Source organism: Geotrypetes seraphini, chromosome 8 (genome assembly GCF_902459505.1).
Source record: "Geotrypetes seraphini chromosome 8, aGeoSer1.1, whole genome shotgun sequence".
NCBI lineage: Eukaryota > Metazoa > Chordata > Amphibia > Gymnophiona > Dermophiidae > Geotrypetes > Geotrypetes seraphini.
In genome coordinates, this window is record NC_047091.1 from 47,229,231 (window position 1) to 47,255,890 (window position 26,660).

The window sequence follows — 26,660 nt, forward strand, 5'->3', positions numbered from 1 at the left end:
ACTGAATCTTCAACGAGGGTATCAAACCCGGCACCTGGCGGATTGTAAGGCCACTTCAACATTACCCCTCCAAACCTTACATTTGGGGGGCTAGACCTTACATACCTCTGCTCCCAGCTGACAAAAGGGCCAACTGCCCCTCTAAGGTACAGCATGCACAACCACACACTGTTCTTAATGTGGCCATGCATCATTCCTGAATCTGCTGCAGAAGTGTAGGAGTCTATGCTACTGGAAATACTGCTCAGTGAAATCAAATGAAGCCGCGACCACATTCTTAAGTATGGGTCATACTTAAATTGAGTGTCTGTAACTCAGGGGCTGCCTGTACATTATATTCATTGTATGCAAAATTGTGTTTATGTGAATATTTCTGGGGAAGGGGGTCCATAGCTTTCATCAGATTCTTAAAGAGGTCTGTGACATACAAAAAGGTTAAGAATCACTGCTTTAGAACATTCTGACCTTGCACGAGTATACCATCTGCAAATTCGAGCTATAATGTATCATGTGTAAGCTCGGCTGGATGTTTAGCGGCAAAGTATACCATTGAAGATTGCCTTATTTATGAAGTGAACACATTCATAACAATCTTCCTATCCGTGATTACTCAAACAGCAGTCACACACTCTCAGTCACAGAGTCAGCAATAATATATGGTGCAGTTTTATAATAATTTTTATCAGAGGTCCTTGGGGATATCAGATTGCCTTACAAACAACATAGTTTGAAAGGGTTATTTCCTCATATTACCCCGTGGTACCTCCTCCTCCTCTTGTTCTTTTACTTTTTCTATTTTACTTTTCCTATTTACTTTTTTCTTTTAATTATTCATGATTCTATGATAAAGTATACTTAGCTTTCAGCCTTGCTATATATCCCCTCAATGCCAACGCGTTTCGGTCTCTTTTTCAAGGTGAAATGGGGAAACTACTACATAGGGCAAACCTAATACAGCCGACGGTTCTCAGTACATAGGTGTGCCCTATGTAGTAGTTTCCCCATTTCGCTTTGAAAAAGAGACGCGTTGGCGTTGAGGGGATATATAGCAAGGCTGAAAGCTAAGTATACTCTATCATAGAATCATGAATAATTAATAGAAAAAAGAAAAAAGTAAATAGAAAAAGTAAAAGAACAAGAGGAGGAGGAGGTACCACAGGGTAATATGAGAAAATAACCCTTTCAAACTATGTTGTTTGTAAGGCAATCTGATATCCCCAAGGACCTCTGATAAAAATTATTATAAAACTACACGTTCATAACAGCCAGTTCAAAGCTAAGTAAAATATTTATTGTTGGACATAAAATCATGAAAAAGAATTGAAGCCTTAGAATTGTTGTTGAAAATATGGGAGGTTTTTCTAATGATAGCTCACAAAGTTGGAAACAAGGTCAGAATGTTCTAAAGCCTTGCTTCCTTGAACATTTGAAGTCTTTTCCTCCCTTGACTGCAACATTGAATGAAAGGTTTACTTAAATGTCAAGTTGAGTATAATTCAACAGATAGCCAATATTTTTGTAGAATTAGGTCATTTGTAGACATTGGATTTAGAGTGTTTTCTTTATTATTTAGTCCAAGCCACCAATCAGGAAGTTTTTGATATTTCAGATGTGACTTACTACCATGTTTCCCTGAAAATAAGCCATACCCCGAAAATAAGCCCTAGCATGATTTTCGGGGTATGTCTTAATATAAGCCCTACCCTTGGAAATAAGCCCTAGTTGCTGGCAGCAGCGCTTCCCCACCCCTCCCCGCCGCCCCTCTCCCCCCCGGCTGACCCTTCCATTTTTCCCCCGCCAATCGCAAGACCGAAATACCTTGTAACAAACGGCAACATTGGCAGCAATCTAGACAGGCTGCTTTGCAGCCTTCTATCGGGTGTTCCGTATGCTGCATTGCTGATGACATCATCAGTGATGCTTCAGATGAACGCCCAGGTGGGAGAAAGCCGGGAAGCAGCCTGTCTAGATGTTGCCGTTTGTTACAAGGTATTTCAATCTCTCGGTTGGTGGGGAGAGATGGAAGGGTCAGTGGGGGAGGGGGTGCATGCAGCAGGGGGATGGGAGGGAGGGATAGAAGCTGCAAGGGTTCTGCTGCACAAGGGATGGGAGGGAGGGATAGAAAGATACTGCACAAGGGTGAAAGGGGAGGAAAGATGCTGTACATATGGGGGAGAGAAAGGAAATAGGAAGAATTGGGGTGGAGGAGAGGAAGGGAGAGATGATCATTGTACATGAAAAAATAAGACCTACCCTGAAAATAAGACACTGTCATATTAATTTTGGGCGCAAAAAAGGCACTAGGTCTTATTTTCGGAGAAACACGGTAGGTGCACAGACGTTAATCCAGCTTGATTTTGAGTGTTAATCAGAAATAAGGATTCCTGAAGCAGGCCTTTATTTGCCAAAACACAGCATCTCTTCTATTACACTGTATTGGACCTCTGGATGATATATTTAATAAAATTTCAACTGTAAAAGCCACATTTTTAAATTTCAGCTGTATTTGCTTCTTGGTTAAAGCCCACTGGTCCACCCTACTGTGGTTTTCCTCAAAAAGGAGAGCTTCCAAGTTACCAGGAATAGCAGAATACAATACTGAAAAAATTAGGTGGTCACTTGTATAGCTGCTTAAGAGTTTGTAAGTGAGAGAGACTTTTCACTGTAAAATACAAAAATCCCAAGCCAAATAAGGAATCACAATATGCATTCAAAACTCCCATCCTTCCACAACTTTCAATATTTTCAGCTCCTCTATCCTTTGCATTTTGCTGTTATCTCCTTCTATTGTTGTTGGTAGCAATGTACATGGCCAAAATCTTTTCAGTTCACTTTTTGGGTTTTTTCTGAAATTTTTCTCAATTTGGGGTGTTTTTCAGTTCATTTCATGTTTGTTTTAATATCTTTTTTTTTTCATGTGACAGGGAACCCTCAAAGACAATATGCTAAGACCAGCTGGGTTTGATTGGGCCACTTACAGCAAAGTGGAGAATCCTAATTTGCATGTCATTTACATAGGATGTAAAACAAGGGAAAGATGTGAATGGAGAAGAGAAAAGCAACTTATATGGACTCAAGCCTTTGTCCAGTGAAGAAAGGAAGGGGTCCTTGAATGTATCCCAGCCAGGAGAGTGTCCACCAGAGTAATCTCACCCTAAGCCATTTGGGAACTCTTCATGAGACCTCCAGAACAAGGAAGAACAGAAGGGAAGTTCTTAGTAACATTGTGGACAGAGCATGACCAAAGGCTCAAATTTTATCATTGTGTCCACAGAGTGATTGGAACTTAAGTGACCACAGTGTGACCAGAAGTGATCGAAGGCCAGAAGTGATCCCAAAGTGACCAGAGGCTACCAAAGATTAGAAGAGTACAAGAGGAACCCAAAGGAATGGGAAGAATCACCCAAAAAGCAAAGTACACTAAAACTTTTTAACACACACAAATTGATTATACTGTACAGTATGTGCAGTATTAATCCATAAATGTACCTTTGAAGAATTGAGCTTCCATGTACTAACATTTTTAAGGTGCCCAAGCAAACTTCACCCTCTGCATTTTGCCAGGAACCCTTCTAGTGTTTTTTGTCTCTGCATGTTCTACCTTCTGCTGGATGCTCTAGTCCTTGTTATCTCTCTACCTTTTTGGGAATCTCCTATACTCTGTATTTTTCTGAGTTTCCATCAGCAGTCTGAGTCTCTGTTGTGTGCTGATGTGGTACATTTTAGTGGCCTTTCTGGCATTTTCAGCCCTTGTGCTCTCTGCAGTTTGCTGATAGCTCCTTCAATAGTTTTCAGTCCTATACTTTGTTTACTGAAGTCACAAGAGCACATTTTGCAGAAGCATTAATCAGAGACGCCAGGATTATGAAGTGTGTGGGTCTGCTGCTGCTTTCAATGCAAAGACAATGACGCAGCAAGGCTGTGTGTGGTCTGTAGATCTCACTGTGGTGGAGCCACTGCCAATATTCTCCTGGTATTTGGCAAACTTCTACTGCTGCTAAGACAATTATAGCAGTGTTTTTGCTGGAAAGGATAATTATGGATCATTTCACAGCTAGAGAAAAGGATAACATATAGGGAGGAGAGACTTCGAGACCCTTGGCAGATGGGGGGGAGGGGAGAGAAACAAGTTAAGTGTTTTATGTGAAGCTCTTGCTGCACATCTTTTCTGTTTCTTTGTGTTGCTGAAATGTTATTGTCTGATGTTTTAAATGAAAAGACACAGAATGATTTTTCCATGTCATACCCTGCAGAGTGATAAGGCAACAGATAATGAGAGAGTGGGTGTTAGTTTTGTTATGTGTGTGCAATATCTGATTATATATCTTTGTTCTCTCCTTTTTTTTTTTTTTTCTTTTAATTTAATATTGTGTTCCTTCCCCACCCTTCCCCCGCTCCTGACCTGGTGAGACTTTAGTGCAGTATGAGGCAGGGCTGCCTGGTAGTGCCACTCTGTGATTGGCTGCAGTCAGTTACTGACTGCAGCCAATCACAGAGCGGCGCTGGACCAGGCAGGAAGTGCACAGGTCATACTCCTGCGTTATACGTCACTCTTCTAAAGACCATGGCAGCCGTCCTGGAGACCGCGCTGGCCCACCACCACTAAAAAAAGGTACCGGGGGGCCTTCGGACGGCTGCGGGCTTTGAGTGGTTGTGGGCTTCCCAGCACCAGACCACCAGACGCACCTACAAGTAGAGGAGGAAAAACCAAGAAGAAAAAAATTCTGAACAAAAAATATTTTTCTTTGTTTTTCCTCCTCTACAGGTGGGTGCGTCTTATGGGCTGGTGCATCTTATGGTCCAAAAATCTCTATACTTGTACAGAAACCCCAAATGGGTTGAGAACAAAAATAAAAATATAGGCTTAACATGACACATCATCATCTACTTACTATATAGAGTCAGTTGTAGAACAAAGTACAGTAAAACCTTGGTTTGCAAGTAACTTGGTTTGCATGTGTTTTGCAAGACAAGCAAAATATTTTATTCAATTTTAACTTGATATACAAGCAATGTCTTGCAATACAAATATATATAGTATACACACATCACAACTGAGCTGATGGTTCTCTCTCTGACGCTGCAGGAGTGTAGTGACTGTTCTAAATGAGCGAGGTCTTGCAATACAAGTATGTATAGTATTAAAGTTTTGGGGTTGTGGAACAAATCGTCTGAGTTTCCATTATTTCCTATGGGGAAATTTGGTTTGATATTTGAGTGCTTTGGATAACAATCATGCCTCTGGAATGAATAATGCTCGCAAACCAAGGTTTGACTGTAATTTGAAACACTTACGATCTTTAGTAGGTTGCAGGGAGGAAGACTCAGGAGCAATGTTAGGAAATTCTTTTTCACGGAGAGAGTGGTAAATGCTTGTTATCCCAGGACAAGCAGGCATGATATTCTCACATGTGGGTGACGTCATCTACGGAGCCCCAGCGCGGACAGCTTTTCAAGCAAACTTGATTGAAATTTCAAGTTTGCTACACTGCACCACGCATGTGCATGCCTTCTTGCCCACTACAGGGCGCATCCCCACCTCGTGGTCCTCAGTTCAGTTTCTTCCGTGGAGCCAGAAGCCCTGTGGAATTTGTGCTCTTCGAATTTAGCCTTCTGACACCGCGGCTGTGTGTTTATTTCACGGTCGCTGTGCTTAATTTGCTTTTCTTTCTTTTATTTCAGTTTTCGTCAAAAAAAAAAAAATTTGTTCGGCTCCGGGGGCTCCCGGTAGCCGCGGCCGCGGGACCTCGTTCGTTCCCGGCCGGTTTTTGTGTCCATGTCCCGTCCCTTGAGGGGCTTTAAAAAGTGCACCCGGTGCGATCGGTTGCTCTTGATTACCGATCCTCACCGGTGGTACTTGGTTTGTTTGGGTCCTGAGCATCCTTCCGAGTCCTGTGATAGGTGCTCAACTTTTCAGACTAGAGCTCTCCGCCGACGCCGTGCCCGGATGGCGGAGCTCTTCTCTGCGGACCCCGCAGCGGGGAAGGCCTCGACGTCGGCCTCGGCTTCGGCCCCGGCCTCGACCTCGGCCTCCGGTCCCTCGACCTCACCTCGACCCTCGACTTCCTCCAAGCCTGCTGCCTCGACCAATCCTGCTTCGGGTAAGTCCTCCCTTCCATCCTCGACTCCAGGGTCAGGGAAGAAGCCATCCTCGGGCTCCTCGACTGCGGGTGGGTCGTCCTCTGCCCCGCCCCTAGTAGCAAAGCCTAGTGCCCCGAGGGAATACTCGAGACCGAGGTCACCCTCCAGGGAGCACTCCTCGGCCCCGGACCTGCCAGCCATGATGGGAGTTCCGGTCTTCCAGGACTTGCTCCGAGCGCTGATTGCCTCGGAGCTGTCCGGGGCCCTCGCGCACATGCAGCAGGCTTCGGCCTCGACTGCTCCGGCCTCGACTGCCCCGGCGTCGGCGGCCTCGGTCTCGGTGCCTTCGGCTTCGGCCCCCGGGGGTCGGCCGACCTCGACCCCGACCTTGCCCTCGAACTCGACCTCGGTTGACCAGCCTGAGAGGAGTGTCAGGCCTCGGGACAAGGTGCGTCGGGTTAGGAGGATCTCTTCCACGTCCTCTTCCTCGAGGTCCTCCCGGGGCTCCTCGCCCTCGGGTCGGCCTTGGGCGAGGCGTCGGCCGAGGAAACCCAAGCGTTCTCGTGCTTCCCCTCGGAGACGCGGTCGCTCCTCGCCGACCGGGGGTGAGACATTACGTGTCTCGGATCTCCGCCTCGATAATCTGAGGCTCTTCCGCACCCCCGGGGGAAGGGGTTCGAGAGACTCCTCGCCGAGACGGAGGGGACGGGCCTCGGTTCCTCATACCCCGGGGACTTCCCCCAAGGGCTCCTCGGGGCATAGGCGGTCCCCGACCCCTTCGAGGTCGCTCGGTACGGCCTCCTGGGGATCGGGGTCTGGTAGGGAGCCTCGGTATTCCCGCGAGGCCTCCCCCTCTTTCTTGGCAGCTCGGACCTCGCGTACTCCTTCCCCGTCTGCTAGGCCCTCTTCCTTCTCAAAATTTGTGCAGGATATGGCGCGGGCCTTGGACCTGGACTTGCTTGCTGGGTCTCAGTTTACGAAGGAGTTTTTGGAGGAAGAAGACCTGCCCACTCCCCTGAGAGAAACTCCTCATCTGCCTCTCAATAAGGTCCTCCACCAGACCTTCCTGAGAAATTTGGACTCCCCTCTTACAGTCACAGCGGTGCCTTCTAAGATGGAGTCCAAGTACCGGACTATACCATGTAAGGGCTTCGAGAAAGCACAACTGTCTCACCAGTCGTTGCTGGTGGAGTCGGCGCTAAAAAAGTCGCAGTCCGCTAAGGTTTCGGCGGCGGTCCTGCCTGGACGGGAGGGACGGACCCTGGACAAGTTTGGTCGTCGCCTCTATTCCAACTCATTGATGGCTACCAGGGTCCTTAATTATGCCTTTACATTCTCCTCTTATCTTCGAAGCATGGTCAAAGACTTGCCTCGTTATCATGGGGTCCTGCCGGATTCCCACAAGGAGAGGTTTGCCACTTTCATGTCCAACTTATCTCAGCTGCGTCTGTACCTGTTTTACGCTGTCTACGACGCATTTGAACTGGCCTCCAGGGTATCCGCCTTTGCAGTGGCCATGCGCCGGCTGGCATGGCTACGTACCCTGGACATGGACCCGAATTTGCAGGAACGTTTGGCCAATCTATCCTGTGTGGGCTCTGAATTATTTGATGAGTCCCTGGAGGTGGCGACCAAACGTCTGTCGGAACAGGAGCGCTCCCTTGCCTCCTTGGTCCGTCCTAAACCTCGGGCCCCGCCGCAGAAACTGTTTCGGCTCCCCCAAGGCGATACCCCCAGAAATCTACACCGGCCTTCTCTAGACCTCCGCCCCGGCGCCCGCCGCAACAGGATAGGGGAGGCCAACAAAAACCTCAGGCGCAGGGGACATCCAAGCCGGCGCCGTCTTTTTGACGGGATGTGCGGATGGGGGCGGGCCCCCTCCGCACTCTCGCCGAACCCCCTTCCTATAGGGGGTCGACTCTGAGCCTTTTATGCGGCCTGGACCGGGATCACATCAGATGCTTGGGTGCTCCGGATTATCTCTGAGTGCTACTCGCTCAATTTCTCAGCCACGCCGCCGGAACATCCGCCGGGTGCTTACCCATTCAGTCAAGCCCAACTTCCCCTTCTTCTCGCGGAAGCGGGGGCCTTGTTGAGCCTTCGGGCGGTGGAGCCTGTACCCCCCGACCAACGGGGGCGGGGGTTTTACTCCCATTATTTTTTGGTCCCAAAGAAGACCGGGGACTTACGCCCCATTTTGGACCTCCGGAAGCTCAACAAGTTCCTGGTCCGGGAGAAGTTCCGTATGTTGTCGCTTCCGGTGTTGTATCCTCTTTTGGAGGAAGGGGATTGGATGTGCTCCCTAGACTTAAAGGAAGCATATACTCATGTTCTGGTGCATCCCGCCTTCCGCAAATTCTTACGGTTTCAGGTGGGGGAGTTGCACCTTCAATATCGGGTCCTCCCCTTCGGACTGACTTCGTCCCCTCGAGTCTTCATGAAGTGTATGGTGGTGGTCGCGGCAGCCCTGAGATCTCGGGGGCTACAGGTCTTTCCCTACCTGGACGATTGGCTGATCAAGGCGTCGACCAGGGAGGGGGTTATCTCAGCGACCCGACAGACTATCATCTTCCTTCAACGTCTGGGGTTCGAAGTGAACTTTCCCAAGTCTCAATTGTGCCCGACTCAATCCCTTCAGTTTATCGGAGCCGTGCTGGACACGGTTCGCCTCCGTTCGTTCCTCCCCCCACCCCTCGGTTGGAGGCCCTGCTTCGATTGAGTCGCCAGGCCTCGCTGATGCCTGTAGTATCGGCTCAGCGCATGATGGTTCTTCTGGGCCACAAGGCATCGACGGTCCACGTCACTCCGTTCGCCCGCTTGCATCTGAGGCTTCCTCAGTGGACCTTGGCCTCGCAGTGGCGTCAGGATCGCGACCCAGTCTCATGTCCAATAACGGTGACTCCTTCTTTGAGACGCTCGCTCCGTTGGTGGACCAACTCTTCCAATCTTTCCGGAGGTTTGCTCTTTCTCGTTCCTCCGTATCGCAAGGTCCTGACCACGGACTCCTTGGAGTACGCGTGGGGGGCTCATCTCGACGGTCTGCGGACTCAGGGTCTATGGTCGGCAGAGGACCGTCTTTGTCACATCAATGTGTTGGAGCTTTGGGCCATTTTTCTGGCGGCTCGAGCGTTCTGCCACTTGCTACACGATCAGGTAGTCCTCGTGCGGACGGACAACCAGGTGGCAATGTATTATGTGAACAAACAGGGCGAGACGGGCTCTTGGTCCCTGTGCCGGGAAGCCCTGCGCCTTTGGGAATGGGCGGTCTCCCAGAACATCTGCCTGCGGGCGGTTTACATTCAGGGAGAGAGGAACTGTCTGGCAGACAAACTCAGTCGTCTTCTCCAGCCGCACGAGTGGTCGCTGAACTCCCGGGTTCTACGCGAGGTCTTCGACCGCTGGGGGACTCCTCAGGTGGATCTGTTTGCCTCCCCGGAGACTCACAAACTGCCGCACTATTGTTCTCGGATGTACTCCCGGGACCGTCTCGAGGCCGATGCCTTCCTTCTCGACTGGGGGGGGGAGGTTCCTTTATGCGTTCCCTCCCTTTCCTCTGATCTTGAGAACGCTGGTACATCTCAAATCTACAAGAGCCACTATGATTCTCATTGCGCCTCGTTGGCCCAGACAGCACTGGTTCTCCCTGCTCCTTCAACTCAGTGTCAGGGAACCTCTGCTTCTGCCTGTTTTTCCCTCTCTGCTGTCTCAGAGTCGGGGTTCGCTGTTACATCCCAATCTTCAGTCTTTACATCTGACCGCTTGGTTCCTTTCCCCTTGACTTCGGTTCCTGTTTCTCAGGCTGTGAGGGAGATTTTGGACGCCTCGTGCAAGGTCTCGACTAGGCTTTGTTATTCCCAGAAGTGGACCAGATTTTCATCCTGGTGTTCCTCGAACTATCTGGACCCGAGTTCAGTTCCAGTGTCTTCGGTGCTGGAATATTTGTTACATCTGTCTAAGTCTGGGCTGAAGACGACTTCCATTCGGGTGCATCTCAGTGCCATTGCAGCGTTCCATCGGCATATCGAGGGTCGGTCTCTTTCTCTTCATCCTCTGGTAACTCGTTTCATGAGGGGTCTCGTGAATGTCCATCCTCCACTGAAACCTCCTCCTGTAGTTTGGGATCTTAATGTGGTCTTAGCTCAACTGATGAAGCCTCCTTTTGAGCCTATCGACAAATCTCATCTTAAGTTTCTCACTTGGAAGGTGATCTTTTTGCTCACGCTCACGTCCGCTCGTCGGATTAGTGAGCTGCAGGCTTTGGTTGCGGATCCACCTTTTACTGTGTTTCATCATGAAAAGGTGGTTCTTCGCACCCATCCTAAATTTTTGCCTAAGATTGTGTCTGATTTCCACCTCAATCAGTCCATTGTTCTTCCGGTGTTCTTCCCGAAGCCCCACTCTCATCCTGGTGAGGCAGCGCTTCACACGCTTGACTGTAAGAGGGCGTTGGCCTTTTATCTCCAATGTACCAAGTCTCATCGGAAGGTTCCTCAATTGTTTTTGTCCTTTGATCCTATTCGGTTGGGACATCCTGTTTCCAAGCGCACCCTGTTCAACTGGTTGGCTGCTTGTATTTCTTTTTGCTACGCTCAGGCTGGCCTCACGCTCCATGGTCGAGTCACGGGGCATAAGGTCCGGGCTATGGCAGCTTCTGTTGCTTTCCTCCGGTCTACTCCTGTGGAGGACATATGTAAAGCTGCCACTTGGTCTTCGGTTCATACGTTCACCTCCCACTACTGTCTGGACACTTTGTCCAGAAGCGGCGGCCGGTTTGGCCAGTCGGTGTTACGTAACCTGTTCTCCTAAATTGCCATCCTCCCACCTGCCCTTTTTTGGTTGGCTTGGAGGTCACCCACATGTGAGAATATCATGCCTGCTTGTCCTGGGATAAAGCACAGTTACTTACCGTAACAGGTGTTATCCAGGGACAGCAGGCATATATTCTCACAACCCGCCCGCCTCCCCGGGGATGGCTTCTTTGCTGGTTATGGAACTGAGGACCACGAGGTAGGGATGCGCCCTCTAGTGGGCAAGAAGGCATGCACATGCGTGGTGCAGTGTAGCAAACTTGAAACTTCAATCAAGTTTGCTTGAAAAGCTGTCCGCGCTGGGGCTCCGTAGATGACATCACCCACATGTGAGAATATATGTCTGCTGTCCCTGGATAACACCTGTTACGGTAAGTAACTGTGCTGAATGACCTCCTGAGGGAAGTGGTGGAGAAGAAAATGGTGATGGAATTCAAAAAAGCGTGGGATAAATATAGAGGATTTCTAATTAGAAAATGAAGGATATAAATTAAAGAGCTAAGGCCAATACTGACAGACTTTCACAGTCGGTGTCCCATATGTGGTAATTTGGTGTAGAATCGGCAGGGGAGGGCATCAATGGGAACTCCACTAACTTGGAACATGAGGATGTTACTAGACAGACTTTATGGTAAATATCCTGGCTTGGGAGGGGCTTAGGCAAAAGTGGGTTGGTGTGGGCTGGGTATGGGCAGGGTTGGGTAACAGTAGGCAGGGAGTAGGCGGGTTTGGGCAGAGGATGGGCATGGTGTGGGCGGAGAGTGGATGTGGCTTAACCCGGAAGTGAACGCTGATTGGTCGATCCTTATCTTGACAGCTGTCAATCATTTTGACATGAGGCGTACCCATTATATTACTATCCTGCAAACAGGATGGTTGGATAGGCTGGAGATAGTTTGGATGGCAACTTCAGCATTTGGACTTTACAGTCTATGACCCAGAAATATCAATGAAGATACAAGTTAATTTAATCATGTATTTTTAATGAGTATAACTAATGGGCAGAATGGATGGACCGTTCAGGTCTTTATCTGCCGTCATTTACTATGTTTCCTTATAAATACTGCCTTGATAGATATTCCTGGTAAAAGTCCTGTACATCTGTACTCTCTTAAGTCCTATTCCAGAGAAGAGTTGCTCTGTGGTAAGATGAATGAGGGCAGTCCTGGAGCCCAATAATGCCCACTCAAAAAATCCACCTTGAAGAGTGCAGGAACTCTTATCTTTTACATCAAGGGGCCCCAGTGGTGGAACCAGCTCCCAGTACAAACTAGATTGATAACTGACCTCTAGACATTCAAATCATCACTAAAAACACATCTGTTTAAATATGCCTATTCCACCTTCTAATCTGTGATCAGTGGCGTAGCAAGGGTGAGTGGCTCTTGTCCCCCACCCTCTTCTCTGCCCCTGCTCCTTCCTAACCCCCCTGCCTTGCACACGCCCCCTTCCCTTCCCCCGTATCTCTTTAATGATTCTAACAAGAGCAGCATCGCGAACTTGCTGCCTGCATTGTCAGCTTTCCCTCTGACATCACTTCCTAGGCCTGGGACCCAGAAGTGGCGTCAGAGAGAGCCGACACCGATGCAGGCAGCACGCTCTTGAGATTCTGCTTGCGCCGGGAAGTTTAAAGAGGTACAAGGGAAGGGGCGCACGTGCGCAGCAGAGGGGGTGGAGAAGGAGTGGGGGGGTGGAGAGGAGGATGGGTGCCAGCATCTCCACCAAGACAGCGCCTGGGGTGGACCGCCCCTCCCACACCCTTACTAAGCCACTGTCTGTGATGGAATATCACTAAGCAAATGGACAGGCTAAAGAGCTAGATGTTTTTTTAAAATAATTGTTTAAATGCACCTTGTCTCGTTTCTATCATGATTGTATAGCTAAAAATCTCACCACACCCTGCATTTTTTACCCCTTAGCATTATGTTGTGCCAAATCTTAAATTATAATGTAGAGCTGTAATCCGCCTAGAAACCGACTGATACTGTACATTTCCTAAAGCTAACATATTTCAGTCAATAAATACCTTTTTTACCTTTGTTGTCTGGAGATTTATTTTTCCATAAAATTGATCCCAGTTTCTTTTTCCGCTTTCCCATCTTCTGCAAATTCTTCTGTTGCTGTCCCTTGGTTCCCCCTACCATGGTCCAGCATTTCTCCCTCTTTCTTCCCTTTCTCCCAAGCATCCTCACAACAATTCTCCCTTTCTATTTCCACCATCACCTCAGCATCTTTCCCTTCTTCTATCCATCCTATGTCCCAAGTTTGTGCCCCCTTCCTCTCTCCCTTTTATGTCTGAAGTTCATGCCTCCTCCCTTTCTTCAGTATCCCAAGTTCATGCCCCCTTCCCTCCTTCCAGCCTTTGTCCCAAGTTCATGCCCCTCCCATGTCCCAACGTGTGCCATCCTCTATCCCAAGTTCATAACTCTCTTTCTCTCCCTTCCTTGGTCCAACGCACGCACACGTTCTGTGGCCCAACTACTTTGGTGCTCCCCTCTCGCAAGACTGTACCAGAACCATCCAGGTCAGTTGCCTCCTTCCTGCCTTCCAACCACACTTCTTCACAGGGCCCTGCATGCTGCAGGTGGCTGACCAGAAGCCTTCTTTCTGACGTTAGCTCTGATGTCAGAGGGAAGGCTTCCGGGTCAGCTATGAAAGGTGTGCTTGGAGCGCTGTATGCTGCTTGGTGGAGGGGCGAATGCAGCTGGAGGGCAGGAAAAGGAGTTGCACAGGTATTGGAGCCCCTCGAGGTGCCTCCAATCCTGCCGGCTCCCACCTTCTCTGAGATTCTCCTTAACAATGAATTTCCTGTCTAATTACTTCTCTTTCTTCTTCCCCTCTTGAAGTCAATCAATTTGTACCTTTGCTTAATCTTTTGTAAACCGCATAGAACTTCACGGTATTGCGGTATATAAGCTGTTATTATTATTATTATTATTATCAGAGCTTTAGCATGTGCAGATGCTCAAGGCCCTGCATTGGCCCAGGACAGAGCATTGATTTTGGTGGAGAGAGGTCTTAGCTGAACAGCTACTGGAGGTCTTTATTTAGCACAGGAGCTTATAAAGGGAAAGCTGCAATGGTGGCAGGGTAGAGTGGAGGATAGTTAGCAGCGCTGGTCATTGGGGGATGTACAGAAAATTAATGTCAGTCACTGGGGGAGGAGATTGCAGGAGAGCAGCTCTGGTCGCCGGGGACATGCAGGAGAGCAGCACCAGTCATTGTAAAGAGGGTACAAAAGCGTCGGCTTTCTGGTGGACTCGAATATAAACTGAGACCCCCATTTTGGGCCATTTTTTGGCCCAAAAATCTTGGTTTATATTCGAGTACATATGGTACTATCTCCTTCTCTCCCTAAGAGATCCCAGGTGCCTGTCCTACACTTTCTTGAATTCAGACAACAGTCCTTGTCACCACCATCTCTACCAAAAGCCTATTCCGCACATCTACCACTCTTTCTGTAAAAAAAGTATTTTCTTAGATTACTCCTGAGCTTACCACATTTTAAATTTATCCTATACCCTCTCATTCCAGAGCTTCCTTTCAAAGGCTGGAGCTTCCTTTCAAATGAAAGAGACTCACCTCATGTGCATTTATGTCATATAGGTATTTAAATGTCTCTATCATATCTCCTCTCCCTCCTTTCCTCCTAAAGATCTTTAAGACTGTCCACATATGTGTTATGGTGAAGACCACTGACCATTTTAGTAGCTTTCCTCTGGACCAACTCCATCCTGTTTATATCTTTTTGAAGGTGTGGCCTCCAGAATTGTACACAATATTCTAAATGAGGTCTCACCAGAGTCTTATTCAGGGGCATCAATGTTTCATTTCTCCTACTGGCCATACCTCTCCCTATGCACCCTAGCATCCTTCTAACTTTCACCGTAACCTTTTCAATCTGTTTGATCACCTTAAGATCATCACATACTATCACTCCCAAGTCCCGCTCCTCTTTCGTGCTTAAAAGTTCTTCACTCCCTAAACTGTACTGTTTCCTTGGGTTTTTTGCAGCCCAAATGCATAACCTTACATTTCTTAATATTAATTCTTAGCTGTCAAATTTCAAACCATTCTTCAAGCTTCACTAGGTCCTTCCTCGTGTTATTCACACCATCAGGGATGTCTACTCTATTGAAGATGTTGGTATCATCCGCAAAGAGGCAAATCTTACCTGACAGCCCTTCAGCAATAACGCTTACAAAAATGTTAAAAAGAACAAGTCCAAGAACTGAACCTTGAATTAACACCACTGGTAACATCCCTTTCCTCAGAGAGATTTCCATTGACCACTACCCTCTGTTGCCTTCCACTTAACCAGTTCCTAATGCAATCTGTGACTTTAAGACCCATCCCAAGGGCACCCGGGTTATTTTATGCCTGTGTAGAACACTGTCAAGGCTTTGCTAAAATCTAAATACATAGTAACATAACATAGTAACATAGTAGATGACAGCAAATAAAGACCCGAATGGTCCATCCAGTCTGCCCAACCTGATTCAATTTAAATTTTTTCTAGCGCACACCCACTATCTAATTCTCTGTGCACCCAGTCAAAGAAATTGATCAGATTTGTCTGACAAGACCTGCCTCAAGTGAATCAATGTTGCCTCAGGTCCTGTAATCCACTGGATTCCAGAAACATCACTATTCTCTGTTTTAAAAGCATTCCCATTAATTTACTTACCACAGAATTCAGACTTATCAGCCTGTAGTTCCCTACCTCTTTTTTATTTCCACTTTTGTGGAGAGGGACCACATCCGCCCTTCTCCAGTCCTCCAGTACCTCTCCCGATTCTAGAGAAGCATTGAAAAGGTCAGCCAGGGGAGCTGCCAGAACTTCCCTATGTTCCTTCAGTACCCTCTGGTGTATACCATCCAGCTCCATTGCTCTGTCCACCTTTGGTTTAGCTAGCTCCTTACAAACACAATCTTCTGAAAATCGATCAGGGTCGACCACACTTCTATTACCATTTGCATTTGTCTTCTGCGGTCCTCCTCCCAGCGCTTCAGCTGTGAACACAGAAGTATTTGTTAAGCAATTCAGCCTTATCTTTATCAGCTTCTACTTTTGTACTTCTTCCTATCATTAATATACCTAAAAAATGTCTTGTTTCCTCTGTTTTACCATGTTAACTATTTTTTTCTTCCATTTCTGTCTTTGCTTACCTGACTACTCAACCAACTTCTCTTAATTACTCTTAATAAAAAGGCTAGTCTTTGGAAGTAGTAATCTCCTCTCTGCTCCTATGATGGTATTACTGTCTCTTGGAAAGAAGTAGAGGTGGACTACAAGACTCCCAGCAGCCAGGCGTGAATAAATCAAGTTAATTTCACCTTGGTCAAAATTAAAAATTGAAAAGACCTGACATGAGGCTGTGAATCAGTAGTAAGCTGCCTGCTTCAGGGGTCAAAATGTTCTGTAAAACTGTAAAGGGATAGAGAGCCACAGAGAAATACTAGAAAAAACACAACAGCTTCTAGCTTTAACAGGTAAGAGCTCAAAGCTGTTGGCTTTTCTAGTATTCTTCTGTGACTTTCAATCATTGGAACTGTATGTTTCCTCAGCACTTCCCTTTACAGATTTACAGAGCAACTTGACCCCTAAAGAAAGTGGCATACTGCTTTTGAAATTAAATTTTGATTTTTTCATGCCTGGCTGCTGGAAGTCTTTTGATCCACCTCGACTTCTTCTTTCCAAGCTTTTTCACATAGGGGTTTTATCTTCCTACCTCTCAGGTTGTTCAGAGTAATTCACCACTGTTTCTCAGCAATGCAACACCCACCATGTGACTCTGGTCTGGGTGACTTGAGAAACCAATCCTTTCTCTAGTAAATAACATTCACTGGTTGGCCTCCAGCCCTCTAACCTGTTCATGGATACAGTTCTGCAAGGTCCCAAGTTGACTTGGCCTACCTGACATTTGCAGCTGAAGTTTCCACTTATGTGGTAGATATGTATGAAGTGGGGCTTTGATGCTTGCCTCTGGGCCTTCTCAACCTAGCTTGTCCCTGAGCTTTTATACTCCCTGGACCATATGGCTCCTCCCTCCCCCCCCCATCCCCTTGAGTGGGAATGTGAGGTTTAAGGTGATTCTGCCACTATGAAGTAGTGTCATTAAAGGGGAGTGGTAGCAGTGGCGTAGGGAGATTGAGAGGCCCCTGGGGTGGTGGCACCCCTCCACCCACCTTCACACACTCCTGCCGCATGTGCGCTGCTTCCCTTCCCCGTACCTCTGTAATGTTACTGGCATGAGCAGCAACCCCCAAGCTGCTGTCACACTAGTGTCGGCTCTTCCTCTGACATAACTTCCTAAGCGCAGGTCCAGGAAGTGATGTCAGAGGAAGAGGCAATGCTGATGCAACAGCAGCTTGGGGTTGCTCCTCGTGCCAGGAATGTTACAGAGGTATGGGAGAAGGGAAGCAGTGCGCACACACAGCAGTGGGGGGGGACAGGAAAGGAGCTGGGGGCAGAGAGGAGGATGGATGCCTGTGCCCTCACCAAGATGGCACCTGGGGCAGAACTCCTCCCGCACCCCCCTTACTACGCCACTGAGTGGTAGATTCTTATAGACTCCATCACAGGCCCTCTGAGCCTTAAGGAACAAAGTTCTTGTAAGTGGTCCCTTCCCCAGCAGGCACTGCTACTGAGGTTTTCTGTCCTATTGCTTTTCCTAGGATCCTCCTTTGGTCCCCTCCAGGTTTATTCAGGCTTTGTCTTGTTACTTTTTCTTCCCTTACTCAGAGCTGCCAAGGGGTCCACCCCTTGTGTGAATTCAAGAGAGCCTAGAATAGGCACGTGGAATCTCTCGGATAGAGAAAGAGACAGTGGTTACTGTGGATGGGCAGACTAGATGGGCTATCTGGCCATTATCTGCCAACATGTTTCTATGTTTCTAACTGTGTGGAACACTGTCAAAGGCTTTGCTAAAATCTAAACAACATCTAGCATACTCCCTCTATATAATTCTCTGGTCACTTAGTCAAAGAAATTGATCAGATTTGTCTGACAAGACCTGGCATTAGTGAATCCATATTGTCTTGGGTTCTGTCCAAAATCGGCATTATTCTCTGTTTTAAAAGCATTTCCATTAATAATAATAATAATAATAATTTTATTCTTATATACCGCCAAAGCCATAGTAGTTTGAGGCAGTTTACAACAAGAAGAGCTGGACAATCAGCGAAAATAATTACAATGAAGTCGTCGGATACATGTAGAGAGGGAGGATATAAGTAGAAAGGGAGGAAGTCAGAGTAATAGACACAGTGTAGAGACATCGAGTACATGTAGGTAGAGTACAAGGATAAGGCATTAAGAGTTCTTGGTTACAAATCGGTTGAACAGGTTTGTTTTAACTAGTTTTCTAAAGCTAAGATAGGATGAGGAGTGCTTAATGATGTTACCCAGCCAACCGTTCCGTTGGCCTGCCTGGAAAGCAAGAGTTCTGCCTAGGTATCTCTTGAATTGGCAGGCCTTTATTGTTGGGTGGTTAAACATATGTACTTTGCGTGTAGGCCTGGTGGAACAGTCCAGGTTAAAATGGGAAACCAGGTATATGTGGGCCAAACCTTGAATGGATTTGAAACATAGACAGGCAAATTTGAACAACACTCTTGCTTCTAGGGACAGCCAGTGAAGTTTTTGATATTCAAACTTCTGAATTTTGTATGATTCAGAGTCTTTGAATGGTTTTCTTGAAAGACCCCAGATAAATGATGTTACAATAGTCGAGCAGGCTTAAAATGGAAGATTGCACCAGTAAGCGGATAATGCTGCATCAAAGTACTTTCTGATGGTTCTTAGTTTCCATAATGTCGAGAAGCCTTTTCTAACCAGTAACTCTGTGTGGACATCTAGAGTGAGGTGGCAGTCCAGCGTCCACTCCCAGAATTTTTATGGAATTTACAATAGGAAAGATCTGACCGTTCAAGGAAATTGAAGTATCTTTGATTTTGTCATTCGGACTTGCCAGGAAGAATTTGTTTTTTTCTGAGTTGAGTTTGAGTTTGAATTTGGCCATCCATGATTCGATTTGCTTTAAAGTTGATGCCAGGTGATACTTGGTCTCAGAGGTCAGGCTTGTTAGGGGAAGAACTATGGTGATGTTGTCAGCATAGATGTAAAATTTGATTTTTAAGCTTTGCAGTAGATTAATTTACTTACCACAGAAGTCAGACTTACAGGCTGTAGTTCCCTACTTCTACCTTCCACTTTTGTGGTAAGGGACCACATCTGCTCTTCTCCAGTCCACCGGTACCTTTCCTGATTCTAGAGAAGCATTGAAAAGGTCAACCAGCAGAACCGCTAGAACTTCCCTAGGTTCCTTCAGTACCCTCAGATGTACATCATGCTCATTCCACTAGAGCGATAGCTGCTTCATGGGCTGAGTCTAGGGGATTTTCATTGGAGGAAATTTGTCATGCGGCTACTTGGTCTTCGAAGAATACCTTTTCTAAACATTACAGGTTGGATGTGGAAGCGCGTGCGTAGACTGCTTTCGGTGCTTCAGTCATCTCAGAGGCGGCTTTTGCTTCCCACCCTGTTTGAGGATTGCTTTGATACATCATGCCTCTGTACCGGGACATGGTAAGCCCTCACCTGGAATACTGCGACCAGCACTGGTCGCCGTACATGAAGAAGGACATAGTACTACTCAAAAGGGTCCAGAGAAGAGCGACTAAAATGGTTAAGGGGCTGGAGGAGATTGCCGTACAGTGAGAGATTAGAGAAACTGGGCCTCTTCTCCATTGAAAAGAGGAGAGGGAAAATGATTGAAACATTCAAGATAATGAAGGGAATAGACTTAGTAGATAAAGAGAGGTTGTTCACTCTCTCCAAGGTAGAGAGAACGAGAGGGCACTTTCTAAAGTTAAAAGGGGATAGATTCCGTTCTTCACCCAAAAAGTGATAGAAAACTGCAATGCTCTTCCGGAGGCTGTTATAGGGGAAAACGCCCTCCAGCGATTCAAGACAAAATTAGACAAGTTCCTGCTGAACCAGAACGTAAGCAGGTAAGGCTAGTCTCAGGGCACTGGTCTTTGACCTAAAGGCCGCCGCATGAGTGGACTGCTGAGTACGATGGACCACTGGTCTGACCCAGCAGTGGCAATTCTTATGTTCTTATGTTCTTTGTCCACCTTTAGTTTAGTTAATTCCTCCTGAAGACAATCCTGTGAAAATCAATCATTGTCTACCACACCTCCAGCCCTATATACATGTATCTTTTGCGGTCCCATTCCCGGTATTTCAGCTGTGAACACAGAATAGAAATATTTGTTAAGCAATTCAGCCTTATTTTTATCAGCTTCTATATATTTCTCCCCTTTATCTTTGTCATGAATCGTGCCTATGTAGGCACTTTAAGTCGCCTAATGCCACGTCCAGCATTAACCGTGCCCACAGTAGCAATAGGCGGCTTAAAGCACCTATGGAGGCGCGATTCCAGCACAGATTTTGTAGGCCCCAGTAGGTGCTTTAACGTTAATGTTTTTTTGCTTTTTTAAATGGTGCTTCTTCATTAACAGGCGCTGGTAGAATTTCCCCCTAGCTGCATAATAATGTGCACACAAATCTGGTACCTACTGCTTTTTTTTATTTTTTTTTTTAACCTTTGTTTAACATCAAATGAAAATTCTTTGATAAAGAAACATAACAATATCCAATAAGAAATAAAACATTAATTGCATATACAATATCATGATAGTAGCCCACAACTAAGGAGAGAGAATCAAGCACAAATCAAGGGTAGCTGATTTTCAAAGAAATATATCAATATATCATAAGTACAGAGCACATCGGTTGTATCTTTACTATACGGTCTGGACGGTGACTTCAGTGGGCATCTGAGGAGTTACAGAAGCCACTTTACCCTCCAGAAAAAATTGTAATTGATCGAGTTCATAAAAAACATATCTATTTGCTTGGTAATTGATACAACATTTACATGGAAAGCGCAGCTGAAAGGTAGCTCCTAAAACCAAAACTGATTGACGTAACATTAGAAATTTTTAATGATGCAATTGCGTCCATTTCGAAACATCAGGAAATATAGCTATTTTTAAACCATAAAATTCAACATTCTCAGTCTTAAAGAATAGACGAAGAACTGCCTCTTTGTCTTGTAAAAAAACAAAGGTCACAAGCAATGTGGCCCTTACAGAAGTTTCAGGTTGTGAGGACTCAAGAATATCTGTTATATCTAATTCAGTCAATTGATTTTCCAAGTCCTGATTCGTTGCCTTAGGAATATTTACATAGTATAATTTCTGTAAGGGAGGTATTAATATCTCTGGATACTTTAAGACCGAAGTTAGAAACTGGTGAAAAAGTTCCTTGGGTGAATGTAATCTGGTGACTGGAAAATTAATTAATCTTAAGTTTAAGTTCCTATTTGCATTCTCCAGATTTTCAATCTTCCTAGACAACATTGCTTTGTCTTTAGCATGAAGATTAGAAGAATTCTGTAAATCAGAGACCTGTTTTTCATTTTTGTCTAGTCTCTGGTCTTGATGTTGAATTTACCCTTTAATATTTTTCAACTGTAATGAGGAAGTTTGCAAGACTGAAATAGAATAGGAGCATACCTTATGAAGGCTTCCGATAGCCTTCCAGAGTGCTTCCAAGTCTATCACCAGTGATTTCTTCAGCGGGCTCAGGAGGGAGGCAGGAAACGTCAAAGAAAGTAGTCATTGAGTCAGGATTTAAAGTTCCACTTCCCGAGCCATAACTACTGCTTTTTAACACTGGTGTTAGTATTGAGCATCAGCCCTTAGCAGGTAACAATTCTTGAACTGTGTAAGAGAAGTAAATGTTAAAATCTGGTGATATTGAACAAAAAAGACACATCATTCTGCTTGTGTGACCTCTTGTATTAATGTGTCATTAGGATAAATTAGTAAACACGAATGTGCTCTAACCTCTGAAATCGGTCCTCGGATTATAGGTTTTATCTCAGTTTAAGATTCCTGCCTTTTGCTTTTCCTGCTGCATGTCTTTTTTAATTATGCAAACACCAATCCGTACCCAGAACAAAGTGCAACCAGTGTAATGCACCATAGAGTCATCAGTAGAGCTTTCCCCCACTCCCTCTCCAAAATGTATTAAATTATACCTGAGTTAACACTGGAAGATGCTCGCCCAGCTGAAATTGGTTTTGACAGATCCTTAAAATGTTTACCAGTTGTTCCAAGTGCAGAAAGGATTCATCTAAACACACCGCCTTGATAATTAACAGCCTTTTTTTGGTGCTCACTTACAGTGAATGCCTGAGGTTGGGGGATGGGGAACCTTGCTTTGCATTTCGGAGAGATTGTCATACGTAAGTTGGACCTACATTTTGGGTGGACAGAGCAGTGTTCTGGTTATGAGTTCCCATGTGTTGGTGGTGCTATTCCTTCAGTGCTTTATTATTGGACTGCATTTTGGTAACTCAGGATATATGACAAAAACTATTTGTATGAGGGACAAACGAATATGTTTGACAGTGCTGCAGCTGTAGTATTTGGGAATAATTTTGCCTGGTATGAGAGTCTTATGGGTCTGAAGGCTCATTATGGTATTGGATAATTGGAAAATGAGTGGGTTATGCTTATTATTATTACTAGTATTTTAGCTTGTTAGATTAACGGGTGCTAGAAGTCTGGTCGGCTCTCGTAGTCCCTTGCCACCGCCCCCCCCTTCCCTTTCCGTGGTCCCGACAAACCTGCCGACTCCAGCAGTGTCTGCAGCACTGTACACACGCTGCTTCGGGGCCTTCTACGGCCCCGAAGCAGCGTGTGTAGAGTGATGCAGATGCTGCTGGAGTCGGCAGGTTTGGAGTCGGGACCGCGGGAAGGGAAGGGAAGGGGGGGGCCGGCAAGGCGAAGAACTTACTTTTACCAGAGCAGGGAATCCAGCGCTAGCGGCTAGTCCTGCCGGCGAGTGTAGTTAGGTGATGTAAGGCTGGGGACCCACGCATGCGCACTCCTGCCACCACGGACCTGCATCTCACGGAACAGGGAAAATGGAACACGCAGCTAGGAGTGCGCATGCGCGGCTAGGGTTTTATTATAAAGGATTATCATTGTTGTTATTAATAAATCACCCAATGGCACCCTTTAATTTAAAAAAAATGCAGTCATCTGTAAAGCTTCTATTGGCAGAGTAGAAGCAGGACTATAACCAGGCAAATTGTGAGGATCCCCTTGTACCATGTCTTAGCTGAGGGGTGAGGGGGATGATCAACGATGCAGCTGGCTGTGCAAGCCACTCTAATTACAGTGGTGAAGATCTAGTGCCAGGCTGAAATCCCAAGTGGCCACCTATCTTGCTCATCCTTCTGACGGCTCTGCTCAGGAGTAACATCAGGAATCAAAGGGCGCACAAGTGGCTGACTCCCCCATGGCTCCTTGAAAGCAGGGGTGTAGACACAGGGTGGGCCTGGATGGGTCAGGCCCACCCATTTTGGGCTCAGGCCCATCCACCCAGCATCCACAGGCCGCTGGCAGAGGGAAGGCTTCTGGGTCAGCCGCAGGCAGCATTTAGGAACTACTACGTATGCTGGGGGGGTTGGGAAGGGAGGGAAAGAGAGGCTGCTGAACAGACTGGGAGGATGGGAAAGGGGGAAATGAGAGGCTGCACGGGCTGGGCAGGAAAGAGAGAGGCTGCTGCATAGGCTGGGTGGGAGGGTTGAAAGAGAGAAGCCCACCCATTTGGGACTCAAGCCCGCCATAAATTGGCAATCTGGCTACCCCAGTGCTCCAAAGTTTACCATCATCTGGTCTCTCCCATAGTCTCTGTTTCCAAGTTGAAAGTTGTTTATAAGGGTTCTTGATACAAAACCATGTTTAATCATTTCTCAGTACTGCTGTTGTTGGATTTCTCAGAAAACCACAAGAGACTTTTGCAAGCTCTAAACGGGGGTACGATCTTGCACATTAAACACAGGATTCCACATAAAACATTTTTTTTTAATAACATGATTTGATGCTGACTCATGACTGCTTCGTCTTCCATAAGTATCCTCCTCTGTTTTGAAATATGTCCTTAATAAAAACCTGAGATGCATATTCTCCCGGAGGGGATGCATTTGAAATAGAAGATAAAAAAAATTGCTAATATTGGACGTAATAAATGTTGCATATGGTAGAGCATTAATAAAAATACTATGTAATCTCTCTGGGGAAATGTGATGAGTACAGATGAAATTACTTGGCTATGAAATAGAAGTTCTCAAGCAAAGCAGCTAGAGTATTTCTACAGCAGTTCATGAAAATAGATTAACATGCGAATGGTCAGCTCTGTGGAAGCTCATTGTCTTACATAAGGTTCCCAGTTCAGTCCCTGAATTGGATTTTTTGCTCCCAAGGGGCTGAGGTTGGAGACAGCGTTTAGTGTGTAGCCTGGGAGAAGTGGGGTCATTACCTGAGTGTGACACCCCCCCGTCCCCTAGTGGCAGGATTTAGAACCCATGATTGCAGAGCACCAGGAGAACTAGTATCCCATCCAAGGACTTCATTGCAATAATTACACTAGATATTCAAATAATTTTGTTATCAAGGAACTAACCCCCTCTTCTATTACACTGCGCTAGCAGTTTGTAGTGCAGAGAGCCGCGCTGAATGGCCCACGCTGCTCCCGACACTCATAGGAACTCTGTAAGCGTTGGGAGCAGCGTGGGCCATTCAGTGCGGTTCTCTGCGCTATAAACTGCTAGTGCAGTTTAATAGAAGAGGGCCTAACTAGTTACTCAGGTAAAATCCGTAGTCAAAAATTGCTTTTCCCCTCTTTCGTTACATTTACTCAGACTGCAAAAGGGCAAGGTGAGGGCACAGCTAGAAGACAACATGGGAGTAAATGGAATAAAGTGGCAGTAACAACACTTAGAGGGGGTAACCCTACGTAAAATAAAACAAAATATGAATGCGAAAAAATCAGTGAGTAGGATTTCTAGTGTGGCAGCATTTGTATGAAAATATCCATACAGATGTCCCTGTTCTGCCCCCATGATGCAGAGCAGAAGGGCAGCCTAGTGGTCACTGATGTGGATTGTAATCCAGGGTGCCCAGGTTTATATTCCACTGCAACCCTGTTATTTTAAATGGTGAGCCCCCCAGATACAAGAAAATACCTGTTCTACCTGAATGTACACTATCAAAGCTGACTTAACCTAAGGACCTGGTGAGACTTTGGCCCAGGGCATTGGTGGAAAATAGTACTCCAAATGACTGGGCCAGTAACATCACTGGCTCTATAATTTAACCCAGTGTTTCTTTCCCCTCCTGCTACAGATCCAGAACCTCTTCCCCTCCTCCTGCTATGAGTCCAGCGCCTCTTGCTCAGCCTCCTTCAGCACCCCCCAGACAAGCATAACTGTACCAAATTGTCTCCCTATCCTCCCCCATACCCCTTGCCCCAATGCAAAATATAAATACCTAAACTGATGGAGAATCCCAAAGCCCAACAGGTGAAGATCTCTTCCTCCAGTCCATTAGCCAGAACTCTCTAAGGTCTGCAGCTGGTGGCAGTTCAGATACACTTCTGCTAGTTGCAGAGCTTGGAGAGTTCTGGCATGGCTTTGAGATCTCCACCAGCAAGATAGGTAGATCCTAGTCCCAGGACCTCTGTGTGTTCAGTACAAAAAGTGCATATCTGTTTTTATTTCTCTTGCTGAGTTTAATTTCTTGGGGTTCCCAGTTCTATATTTGGTATATGTCTGTCTGTGTTTTATGTGTGAAGATGTAATTTATAGTTGTTTTTATGTGTAGTAGTAATGGTAGGAGGGGAGATTAGAGCGAGGGAGCAGGAAGGGGGATCAGGGGCCCCCCTCCTTAATTTCTGCCCTGGGCTCTAGCATGTCTAAAACCGGCCCTGCTCACAATGCCACTTTGGCACTTCCTCCTTATTCCCCATTTTACTAAGTCAGCTATTTTTTTTTTCTTCCATTTGCATTTTTATTTTCCTGACTACTTGACCAGCCTCTCTTAACTTTTCCAGATATTTTTGCCTGCCTTCCTCTTTCTGTGACCTTTTGTAGTTTATGAAAGTTAAACTTTTTTTCCTTACCTTCTCAGCTACTACTTTTGAGAAGCAAAGCGGCCTTCTTTTCCTCTTACTTCTTAACTTTCCTTACAAAATGGTTTGTTGCCCTTACAATAGCTCCTTTAATTTTTGCCCACTGCTTTCCTATTTCTTCTAGAATTCAGATAATTCCTTAACATAATCCCCCATCTGAACAAAGTTCATATTTTTAAAGTCTAAAATCTTCACTTTTGAATCAGCCTTCTCTACATATGTCTCAATATTAAATCACACCATGTGGTGATCACTGAAAGCCCAAAAGATCACCTTCTACGAGAGCATCACAAACTCTTTCCTCATTTGTAAGCACTCAGTCCAGTATGGCTTCATCTCAGGTGGGTATCATTACCAACTGCTAGAACAGTTCTCATTGTAAAGAATACAGGATCTCTCTACTTCTAGGAGATCCCGCAATTGGGATAACCCAATCAAAATCTGGCATATTAAAATCACCTATTAGTACTTCCCCTTTTACAGCTACATTTTCAATTTATTCTATTAAATCTCTGTCCACTTCTTTTGTCTGTGAAGAAGACCTGTGTATCAAACCAATGCAAATACATTTTCCATTCTCTCTTTTCAGTATGACCCACGAGTACACCATGAGTAACATCCATTTCCTCAGAGCGATCTCCATTGATCACTACCCTCTGTCACCTTCCACTCAACTAGTTCTTGACCCAGTCCATCACTTTAGGACCCATCCTGAG

General features: G+C 46.1%; 1 long non-coding RNA gene across 1 annotated transcript in view; it reads right to left on the bottom strand.

The window, feature by feature from the left end:
• Positions 1–21,894, bottom strand: part of LOC117365890 — a 34,811-nt gene extending 12,917 nt beyond the window's left edge. Inside the window, exons 1-2 of the long non-coding RNA XR_004540465.1 lie at positions 21,810–21,894; positions 21,477–21,683 (exon numbers count right to left, since the gene is read on the bottom strand). This is a non-coding gene — a long non-coding RNA (uncharacterized LOC117365890). The remainder of the gene's footprint in view (positions 1–21,476; positions 21,684–21,809) is intronic.
• Positions 21,895–26,660: the final 4,766 nt, after the last annotated feature.